This window comes from Bos indicus, chromosome 1 (assembly GCF_029378745.1).
Source record: "Bos indicus isolate NIAB-ARS_2022 breed Sahiwal x Tharparkar chromosome 1, NIAB-ARS_B.indTharparkar_mat_pri_1.0, whole genome shotgun sequence".
In the NCBI taxonomy this organism is placed as follows: domain Eukaryota; kingdom Metazoa; phylum Chordata; class Mammalia; order Artiodactyla; family Bovidae; genus Bos; species Bos indicus.
The window spans coordinates 103,688,318-103,700,685 of NC_091760.1; the positions used below are offsets into that span (position 1 = coordinate 103,688,318).

The following is a 12,368-nucleotide window of genomic DNA, read 5'->3' on the forward strand; positions in this document are numbered from 1 at the left end:
ATTTTTAAAAGAAAGATTGTATCCCATATTATTCCTGGAATTTAGAAATAATATACTTTCAACCAAAGGAAATTACATAGTTTTGGATTTATAATGCTGAATTGAGAATCAAGATGTATATATTCGAGTGTATTTTTTTTTAAATCTTTACTTGTACTAAAAATACAAATATCACCAAAACTTAACTACAGATAAAGTTCACAGAAATTTCCTGGAAAGCTTTTACTCCACATTAATTCTAGAATTTATTTTAATTATCTGAATGGATTTCAAAGATTAGCAGATTATATCCATATTGAAAGGAAATTAATAGACAGTTGTTAAAATATGCATATGAATTAAAGAAAATGCAATTTTAAAACATTTAATAATTTATAGCAAGATTAATACATACCATTTGATCCATTAGTATAATAAAGCCAAAATTAGTATTTGTCCCAATTTGTCTTCAAAAGGTAAAATTACAATAATGCAATAATATTTATGCTGCTGCTAAGTTGTTTCAGTCATATCCGACTCTGTGCAACCCCATAGACGGCAGCCCACCAGGCTCCCCATCCCTGAGATTCTTCAGGCAAGAATACAAGAGTGGGTTACCATTTCCTTCTCCAATGCATGAAAGTGAAAAGTGAAAGTGAAGTCGCTCAGTCGTGTCCAACTCCTAGCGACCCCATTGACTGCAGCCCACCAGGATCCTCTGTCCATGGGATTTTCCAGGCAAGAGGACTGGAGTGGGGTGATATTGCCTTCTCCAAATAATATTTATGAGCTACGTACAAATGGTAATATGTTGTGGTTATTTAGCTATTTGTTCTTGTGGCTGCATATGAAACTAGACAAGAATGAGCCCCCTCTTTCCTGTTATCTGCTTTTCTGAATAGCCACAGGCAAGCATCATCAGTTTCAAGACAATGAAAGATTCCACTGAGTGCTAAAGTGATTTGAAATTCAGAAATGTGCAAGTTTCTTATACCCATCAGTCACTGCTTTACTCACTAAATTGATAGGATCAGCAATTTTAATATACCTATTCTTAACAATTAAAGATTCCAAAGTATATACTTTGCCATTTAAAATTAATGATGGCCCCACCCTGGTGAAGAGAGGATTATTTTCTAAGTTTTTTTTTTTCCTTAAATTTTGGTATTGCTTTCATAGAAAATAAAAGCTTTCATTTTGCTTTACTCAATGTGTAGCATAAAGTTCTAATTTATTGTTATAGTATGATAAATGGAAACAAGTAACCATTATCAATATATTTACTAGTCATTCTCAACAAGTGAAAGAAAATATACAAAAAGATGTTTGGTGAATATGAAATCAGAAGAAGAAACTAGTCTGGTTATTTTAATTTTATAACTATAATGTCTTGATGAGAAGTCTTGAGTATGAATCATCTCTTACCTACTTTCCAAGAATTGGGGCAGAAAGCTGGACAAAATGATCTATGTTATTGCTGAGCAGTGATGGCATGCCAAAGTGAGCATGTTGCCTGAAGTGAGAACCATAGCTGATACACAAAACAAGAGAGAAAAGTGTAAGATAAGAGCAGATGTAAACAGGTGAAAATGATGTTTGTCAGAGAATACGGATTTTAATGCATATTGAAAGGTCAGCCCTCATCCCAATTCCCAAGAACGGTAGTACTAAAGACTGTGCTAACCATCAGACAATTGCACTCATCTTCATTGCTAGTGTGAAAGTGAAAGTCTCTCAGCCATGTCCAACTCTTTGTGACCCCATGGACTATATGGTCCGTGGAATTCTCCAGGTCAGAATACTGGAGTGGGTAGCCTTTCCCTTCTGCAGGGTATCTTCCCAATTCAGGGATTGAAGCCAGGTCTCCTGCATTGCAGGCAGATTATTTACCAGCTGAGCCAAAAGGGAAGCCCATTGCTAGTAAGGTCATGCTTAAAATTTTATTTGCTAGGCTTCAGCATTATGTGAATCATGAACTTCTAGATGTCTAAGCTGGGTTTAAAAAAGGAAGAGGTACCAAAGATCAAATTGCTGACATTTGCTGGATCACAGAGAAAACTAGGAAATTCCAGAAAAATATTTACTTCTATTTCATTGACTACACTAAAGGCTTTGACTATGTGGATCATGATAAACTGTGGAGCTCTTAAAGAGATGGGAATACGAGACCATCTTATCTGTCTCCTGAGAAACCTGTATGTGGGTCAAGAAGCAACAGTTAGAACCCAGTATGGAACAACTGATTAATTCAAGATTGAGAAACAAGTAGGACAGGATTGTCTTCTGTCACCCTGTTTGTTTCATCTGAGCACATCATGAGAAATGATGGGCTGGATGAGTTACAAGCTGGAATCAAGGTAGGCGGGAGAAACATCAACAACCTCAGATATGCAGAAGATATAGTCTAATGGCAGAAAGTGAAGAGAAACTAAAGAACCTCTTTACAAGGGTAGAGGAGGAGAGTGAAATAGCTGGCTTAAAACTATATATAAAAATAAACTAAGATCATGGTATCCAGCCACACTGTATTGTGTTGTGCTTATTCATTCAGTCATGTCCAGCTCTTTGCGACACCATGGACTATAGCCCATCAGGCTACACTGTCCATGGAGATTCTCCAGGTAAGAATACTGGAGTGGGTTGCCATGCCCTCCTCCAGGGGATCTTCCCAACCCAGGGATTCCACCGAGGTCTCCTGCATTGCAGGTGAATTCTTTACAGTCTGAGCCAGCAGGGAAGTCCAATTGTTTCATGGCAAATAGAGGGGGAAAATGTGGAAGTAATGACAAATTTCCTCTACTTGGGCTCTAAAATTATTGTGGATAGTTACTGCAGCCATGAAATCAAAATATTTTTGCTCCTTGGTAGGAAAGCTAACTGTGTTGAAAAGCAGAGACATTATTCTGATGACAAAGGTCCATATAGTCAAGGCCAGGGTCTTCCCAGTGGTCATGTACAGTTGTGAAAGCTGGACCATAAAGAAGGTAGAGTGCCAAAGAAATAATATATTTGAACTGTGGTGTTAGACAACATTCCTGAGAGTCTCTTGGACAGCAAGATCATCAAACCAGTCAATCTTAAGGGAAATCAACCCTGAATACTCATTGGAAGTATTCCAATTGGATGCTGAACCTGGAATGCCAGTATTTTTGGTCATCTGATGAGAACAACTGACTCATTGGAAAAATCTCTGACTCATTGGAAAAATCCCCAATGCTGGAAAGATTGAGGGCAGAAATAGAAGAGGGCTTCAGAAGATGAGATGTCTGGATGGCATCATTGATGCAATGGACATGAACTTGGGAAAACTTTGCAAGATTGTGAGGGACAAGGAGGCCTCGTGTGCAGCAATCCATTGAGTTACAAAGAGTTGTACATGACTGGGCAACAACAACTGAACAATAACAACAGTGCATCTTAATACAAATAGCACTAAAATGTGGAGAAGGGGATGCTGAAGAGTTGCAAATAGATGAAAGTGAAACATATTTGGAAAATATAAATTCAGATTCTATAACAGATAAAAGCATACCATTCCCTATATCTGATAGCCAAGTAATGCCTAATACGATTTGTTTAAGTCTTGACCAGTTAATTTTTCTAATCCTTTAGTAAATGTACAAAGGATTATTTGAGGATGATCAACTTCATGTTAAGAAATGAGAATTATTAATTATGCCACCCTCCCCCCAAAACAAACAAACAAACTTCCCTTTCTGAGAAAAACTATGAAACTCTTTCCCCAGATAGGGAGTTTAGCATAAGCTTTTCACTTGAGTGATTCCTTTCTGCTTTGTGTAGCCCTCGACCTGCATATATGATTCTCCTGGTCCACTCCTAGTCTGAGCTGGGCAGTTATTTAGTCTCCCAAACCCAGTCTTATTACTTTCTCTTTCAAAGACATTTGCAATTTTATCAAGTTATTTCATTGCAATGTGCTGTAGCTCAGGTTCTGTTCTGGTTGAGCCTCAGAGTCATGTGGAGCTAATGAACAGACAGAATCAGACTGTGCCTGGGCTTTAATCCTAGTTCCTTTCCTTACTTGCTTTGTGACTTGGGAAAATTATTTAATCTCTGTAACTCAGTGTCCTCATCTAAAACAGGAATAATTCCAGTATCTACCTTATGAATTTGTTTTAAGGAAAATATGAATTAATGCTTGTACTGTTTCAGAAACTTCCTGGCATATAATAAGATATTGCTGGCCATTTCTTGTATATTTCCACATAGCACAATGGTCAACCTATGCAATTATTTACACTAAAAATATATTAATGTATACCTAAGTTGCCATTAAAGCTTAAATATTCTTTAATGTATAAGCTTTTAAAGAAATTTGAACCATTGTATTTAGATAACTATGTGTAAGCCTCACATTTGCTTAAATGTAATGGGAATAAACTTATACTTTGTAAATTTCATAAGGAAAAAAGATTATCACTTCATGAAATTTTATAAATAACAAATTTCAATCCTAATGTTACCAACTCTATCAGTAAAACTCCAAGATCGACATATTTTTAAACATTTAAAATACACATTGTATAAATCAACTCAGGACAGGCAAAGTGACAGTGCCTTTGGATTCACTGCCTGTCTTCCCTTGGTAATGAGACTGACTGATAATTCTTCTATGGTCTAAATAACTAAACTTCACTAATGTGAACCCAGGTCTGTAAATTATATTTTATATGTAGCTCACTGGTAAGCAAATTTGATTTCATGCAAATATTTTGAAGTGGATTAGTTGATGGAAAAGCCACATCTGAATGCTAATAACATCCCTCTATATATACACAGGATGAAAACTTCAATCCACAGGAAAGTGTCTACATTAATAAAGCAATGTCATGCTATACCTCCCCCTTAGCTGGCCTATATTGACATGAAAAATTATAATGGTAGAAATACAGAATGTTTCAGATATAAATAACCTTACTCTGTTATGAAATTTTTATCAGGAAGGGATAACTTAAGAGAAGAAAAAATCAGCTGCAAAGAATATTATTGCTATCTATTGACAATGTATTTTGTGATTAAAATGGAAAATATAATTTTGTTATCTAATTTGGATGTCCTATTTATTAACTAATGAAACATCACTGTGCAGAAAAATAATTCTGATTAAGAAGATATAGATTTAGGGATAATAAGTGGATATTTATACCATCTCTTCATCATTTTAAAAGCTCTAGAATGTATTTCTATAGTGACACATATCATACTTTGAACATTTTGCAGCATAAATGATTAAGACTTTTAGAAAGGGGCTGACTTTTCTTGTTGAAGTTAATGTTCACATCTTTAAACACTATCATAATTCCCTTTTTAGAGTAATTACTAAGTAGGTAGTATTTTATTAATGTTTACTCACTTTGTATGATACCTCTCTTTTATAAACTAAATGATTTGATTTTAACTAAATTTTGTAAATATAAAGTATATGTGTATATATATGTATGATTCTGTGTACAGGTGAAGTAATTCTACAAAAAGGATAACAAAAATGTCAACAAAATTCAACATCCATTTACGATAAAAACTCTCCAGAAAGCAGGAATAGAAGGAACATACCTCAACATAATAAAAGCTATATATGACAAACCCACAGCAAACATCATCCTCAATGGTGAAAAATTGAAAGCATTTCCTCTAAAGTCAGGAACAAGACAAGGGTGCCCACTTTCACCATTACTGTTTAACATAGTTTTGGAAGTTTTGGCCACGGCAATCAGAGCAGAAAAAGAAATAAAAGGAATCCAAACTGGAAAAGAAGAAGTAAAACTCTCACTATTTGCAGATGACATGATCCTCTACATAGAAAACCCTAAAGACTCCACCAGAAAATTATTAGAACTAATCAATGATTATAGTAAAGTTGCAGGATATAAAATCAACACACAGAAATCCCTTGCATTCCTATACACTAATAATGAGAAAAACAGAAAGAGAAATTAAGGAAACAATTCCATTCACCATTGCAACGAAAAGAATAAAATACTTAGGAATATATCTACCTAAAGAAACAAAAGACCTATATATAGAAAACTATAAAACACTGGTGAAAGAAATCAAAGAGGACACTAATAGATGGAGAAATATACCATGTTCATGGATTGGAAGAATCAATATAGTGAAAATGAGTATACTACCCAAAGCAATTTATAGATTCAATGCAATCCCTATCAAGCTGCCAACGGTATTCTTCACAGAGCTAGAACAAATAATTTCACAATTTGTATGGAAATACAAAAAACCTCCAATAGCCAAAGCAATCTTGAGAAAGAAGAATGGAACTGGAGGAATCAACCTACCTGACTTCAGGCTCTACTACAAAGCCACAGTCATCAAGACAGTATGGTACTGGAACAAAGACAGAAATATAGATCAATGGAACAAAATAGAAAGCCCAGAGATAAATCCACGCACATATGGACACCTTATCTTTGACAAAGGAGGCAAGAATATACAATGGATTAAAGACAATCTCTTTAACAAGTGGTGCTGGGAAACCTGGTCAACCACTTCTAAAAGAATGAAACTAGAAAACTTTCTAACACCATACACAAAAATAAACTCAAAATGGATTAACGATCTAAACCTAAGACCAGAAACTACAAAACTCCTAGAGGAGAACCTAGGCAAAACACTCTCTGACATACATCACAGCAGGACCTTCTATGACCCACCTCCCAGAATATTGGAAATAAAAGCAAAATAAACAAATGGGACCTAATTAAACTTAAAACCTTCTGCACAACAAAGGAAACTATTAGCAAGGTGAAAGGCATACTTCAGAATGGGAGAAAATAATAGCAAATGAAGCAACTGACAAACAACTAATCTCAAAAATATACAAGCAACTCCTACAGCTCAACTCCAGAAAAATAAATGACCCAATCAAAAAGTAGGCCAAAGAACTAAATAGACATTTCTCCAAAGAAGACATACAGATGGCTAACAAACACATGAAAAGATGCTCAACATCACTCATTATCAGAGAAATGCAAATCAAAACCACTATGAGGTACCATTTCACGCCAGTCAGAATGGCTGCGATCCAAAAGTCTACAAGCAATAAATGCTGGAGAGGGTGTGGAGAAAAGGGAACCCTCTTACACTGTTGGCGGGAATGCAAACTAGTACAGCCACTATGGAGAACAGTGTGAAGATTCCTTAAAAAACTGGAAATAGAACTGCCTTATGATCCAGCAATCCCACTGCTGGGCATACACACTGAGGAAACCAGAAGGGAAAGAGACACGTGTACCCCAATGTTCATCTCAGCACTGTTTATAATAGCCAGGACATGGAACCAACCTAGATGTCCATCAGCAGATGAATGGATAAGAAAGCCGTGGTACATATACACAATGGAGTATTACTCAGCCATTAAAAAGAATACACTTGACTCAATTCTAACGAGGTGGATGAAACTGGAGCCTATTATACAGAGTGAAGTAAGCCAGAAAGAAAAACAACAATATAGTATACTAATGCATATATATGGAATTTATGAAGATGGTAACAATAACCTGGTGTACAAGACAGCAAAAGAGACACTGATGTATAGAACAGTCTTATGGACTCTGTTGGAGAGGGAGAGGGTGGGAAGATTTGGGAGAATGGCATTGAAACATGTATAATATCATGTATGAAACGAGTTGCCAGTCCAGGTTCGATGCACAATACTGGATGCTTGGGGCTGGTGCACTGGGACGACCCAGAGGGATGGTATGGGGAGACAGGAGGGAGGAGGGTTCAGGATGGGGAACACATGTATACCTGTGGCAGATTCATTTCTATATTTGGCAAAACTAATACAATATTGTAAAGTTTAAAAATAAAATAAAATTTAAAAATAAAAAATAAATATAAAAAATGTCAACCTTGTAAGGGGTCTTTCAGGGAATTCAGACTATTAAAATCTCATTGTCAATCCACTTAATCTAGCTAAAAATAATCTACTCTATGAGAAATGTTTTAAAAATGTGCTAAGTCACCTATCTTTGCTTTGGCACAGTCTTAGTTCATATTGCATCAGCTCCAGTGCCGTCTTCCATTCATCTTTTATTTTTATACCTACATCATTAATATAAATGTACTCAAATATCCGCCTATAAGATACAGACATTCCCATAAACAAAATTATCAGTTCAGTTCAGTTGCTCAGTCGTGACCAATTCAGCGACCCCATGAACTGCAGCATGCCAGGCCTCCCTGTCCATCACAAAATCCCGGAGTTCACTCAAAATCATGTCCATTGAGTCAGTTATGCCATCCAGCCATCTCATCCTCTGTCGTCCCCTTCTCCTCCAGCCCCCAATCCCTCCCAGCATCAGAGTCTTTTCCAGTGAGTCAACTCTTCTCATGAGGTGGCCAAAGTACTGGAGTTTCAGCTTTAGAAGCATTCCTTTCAAAGAACACCCAGAACCAATATCCTTTAGAATGGACTGGTTGGATCTTCTTGCAGTCCAAGAGACTCTCAAGAGTCTGCTCCAACACCAAAGTTCAAAAGCATCAATTCTTTGGCACTCAGCCTTCTTCACAGTCCAACTCTCACATCCATACATGACCACTGGAAAAACCACAGCCTTGACTAGATGGACCTTTGTTGGCAAAGTAATGTCTCTGCTTTTGAATATGCTATCTAGGTTGGTCATAACTTTCCTTCCAAGAAATAAACGTCTTTTAACTTCATAGCTCCAATCATCATCTACAGTGATTTTGGAGCCCCCAAAAATAAAGTCTGACACTGTTTCCACTGTTTCTCTATCTATTTCCCATGAAGTGATGGGACCAGATGCCGTGATCTTCGTTTACTGAATGTTGAGCTTTAGGCCAACTTTTTCACTCTCCTCTTTCACTTTCATCAAGAGGCTCTTTAGTTCTTCTTCACTTTCTGCCATAAGGGTGGTGTCATCTGCATATGTGAGGTTATTGATATTTCTTCTGTCAATCTTGATTCCAGCTTGTGCTTCTTCCAGCCCAGCGTTTCTCATGATGTACTCTGCATATAAGTTAAATAAGCAGGGTGACAATATACAGCCTTGACGTACTCCTTTTCCTATTTGGAACCAGTCTGTTGTTTCATGTCCAGTTCTAACTGTTGCTTCCTGACTTTCACATAGGCTTCTCAAGAAGCAGGTCAGGTGGTCTGGTATTCCCATCTCTTTCAAATTTCCAAAGTTTATTGTGATCCACACAGTCAAAGGCTTTGGCATAGTCAATAAAGCAGAAATAGATGCTTTTCTGGAACTCTCTTGCTTTTTCAATGATCCAGCAGATGTTGGCAATTTGATCTCTGGTTCCTCTGCCTTTTCTAAAACCAGCTTGAACATCTGGAAGTTCATGGTTCATGTATTGCTGAAGCCTGGCTTGGAGAATTCTGAGCATTACTTTACTAGTGTGTGTGATGAATGCAATTGTGTGGTAATTTGAGCATTCTTTAGCATTGCCTTTCTTTGGAATTGGAATGAAAACGGACCTTTTCCAGTCCTGTGGCCACTGCTGAGTTTTCCAAATTTGCTGGCATATTAAGTGCAGCACTTTCACAGCATCATCTTTCAGGATTTGAAATAGCTCAACTGGAATTCCATCACCTCCACTAGCTTTGTTTGTAGTGATGCTTTCTAAGGCCCACTTGACTTCACATTCCAGGATGTCTGGTTCTCGGGGAGTGATCATACCACCATGATTATCTGGGTTGTGAGGCTCTTTTTTGTACAGTTCTCATGTGTATTCTTGCCATCTCTTCTTAATATCTTCTTCTTGTGTTAGGTCCTTACTATTTCTGTCCTTATTGTGCCCATGTTTGCATGAAATGTTCCCTTGGTATCTCTAATTTTCTTGAAGAGATCTCTAGTCTTACCCATTCTGTTCTTTTCCTCTGTTTCTTTGCATTGATTGCTAAGGAAGTCTTTCTTATCTCCTCTCGTATTCTTTGGAACTCTGCATTCAGATTATTATATTTTTCCTTTTCTCCTTTGCTTTTCGCTTCTCTTCTTTTCACAGCTATTTGTAAGGCCTCCCCAGACAGTATTTTGCTTTTTTGTATTTCTTTTCCATTGGGATAGTCTTGATCCCTGTCTCTTGCACAATGTCACAAACCTCCATCCATAGTTCATCAGGCACTCTTATCTATCAGATATAGTCTCTTAAATCTATTTCTCACTTCCACTGTATAATCATAAGGGATTTGATCTAGGTCATACCTGAATGGTCTAGTGGTTTTCTGTACTTTCTTCAATTTAAGTCTGAATTTGGCAATAAGGTGTTCATGATCTGAGCCACAGTCAGCTCCCAGTCTTCCTTTTGCTGACTGTATAGAGCTTCTCCATCTTTGGATGTAAAGAATATAATCAATCTGATTTCAGTGTTGACCATCTGGTGATGTACATGTGTAGAGTCTTCTCTTGTGTTGTTTGAAGAGAGTGTTTGCTATGACCAGTGTGTTCTCTTGGCATAACTCTATTAGCCTTTGCCCTGCTTCATTCCTTATTTCAAGGCCAAATTTGCCTGTTACTCCAGGTGTTTCTTGACTTCCTACCTTTGCATTCCAGTCCCCTATAATGAAAAGGACATCTTTTTTGGGTGTTAGTTCTAAAAGGTCTTGTAGGTCTTCATAGAACCGTTCAACTTCAGCTTCTTCAGTGTTACTGGTTGTGGCATAGACTTGGATTACTGTGATATTGAATGGTTTGCCTTTGAAACAAACAGAGATCCTTCTGTCATTTTTGAGATTGTATCCAAGTACTGCATTTCGGACTCTTTTGTTGAGCAAGGTGGCTACTCCATTTCTTCTAAGGGATTCCTGCCCACAGTAGTAGATATAATGGTCATCTGAGTTAAATTCACCCATTCCAGTCCAATTTAGTTCGCTGATTTCTAAAATGTCGACGTTCACTCTTGTCAACTCCTGTTTGACCACTTCCAATTTGCCTTGATTCATGAACATAACATTCTAACTTCCTATGCAATATTGCTCTTCACAGCATTGGACCTTGCTTCTATCACTAGTCACATCCACAACTGGGTATTGTTTTTGCTTTGGCTCCATCCCTTCATTCTTTCTGGAATTATTTCTCCACTGATCTCCAGTAGCATATTGGACCACTACTGATCTGGGGAGTTCCTCTTTCAGTGCGCTATCATTTTGCCTTTTCATACTGTTCATGGGGTTCTCAAGGCAAGAATACTGAAGTGGTTTGCCATTCCCTTCTCCAGGTGATCTTCCTGACCCAGGAATTGAACCCACATCTCCTGCATTAGCTGTCAAATTCTTTACCACTGCCTTCCCAGCCCGGGCGCAGACGCGGGCGCACGCGCCCCGCCGCTGCCCGCCGTTCCTGCCCCCTGGCAGAGCCCGAGCCCAGCCCACGGCTCCAGCAGCAGCCCCGAGAGCAGCCCCAAAAGCAGCGCCATGGCTGGGTGGAACGCCTACATCGACAACCTCATGGCGGACGGGACCTGTCAGGACACAGCCATCGTGGGCTATAAGGACTCACCCTCCGTCTGGGCCGCCGTCCCCGGCAAGACCTTCGTCAACATCACGCCTGCTGAGGTCGGTATCCTGGTTGGCAAAGACCGGTCAAGTTTTTTCCTGAACGGGCTAACACTTGGGGGCCAGAAATGTTCTGTGATCCGGGACTCACTGCTGCAGGATGGAGAATTTACCATGGATCTTCGTACCAAGAGCACTGGTGGAGCCCCAACCTTCAATATCACGGTCACCATGACTGCCAAGACGCTAGTCCTGCTGATGGGCAAAGAAGGTGTCCATGGCGGTATGATCAACAAGAAATGTTATGAAATGGCTTCTCACCTGCGGCGTTCCCAGTACTGACCTCGTCTGGCCCTCCCCTCACCACTCCCCACTGCTTCTGCACCCCTCTCCTTCCCACACACATACATACACCATTTTTATTTTTTGGGCCATTACCCCACACCCCTTATTGCTGCCAAAACCACATGGGCTGGGGGCCCTGGGCTGGATGGACAGACACCCCCTGCCCACAACCCATACCCCTCCTGTGTGTGGTTGGAAAACTTTTTTGTTTTTGGGGGTTTTTTTTCTGAATAAAAAAGATTCTACTAACAAAAAAAAAAATTCTTTACCACTTAGCCACCAGGGAAGCCTACACACACACACACTCATACACACACACAGAGGAATATAATTGTTTAATTTATTAAACAATTAATTTATTAATTTATTAAATAATTACATTCCAGTATATATATATATATATATATACACACACACACACACATATATGAATTTTGTATATATATATATGTGTGTGTGTGTGTATGAGTGTATATATATACACATATATGTGTGTGTGTATATATATATATATATATATAATCATTTTCAGTATTCTTTT

The 12,368-nt window shown here is 38.2% G+C and overlaps 1 pseudogene; it reads left to right on the plus strand.

Annotated features, from left to right (window-relative positions):
• The first annotated feature begins 11,346 nt into the window (after positions 1-11,346).
• On the plus strand, positions 11,347-12,088 carry LOC109564422 (profilin-1 pseudogene; annotated as a pseudogene).
• The last annotated feature ends 280 nt before the right edge of the window (positions 12,089-12,368 follow it).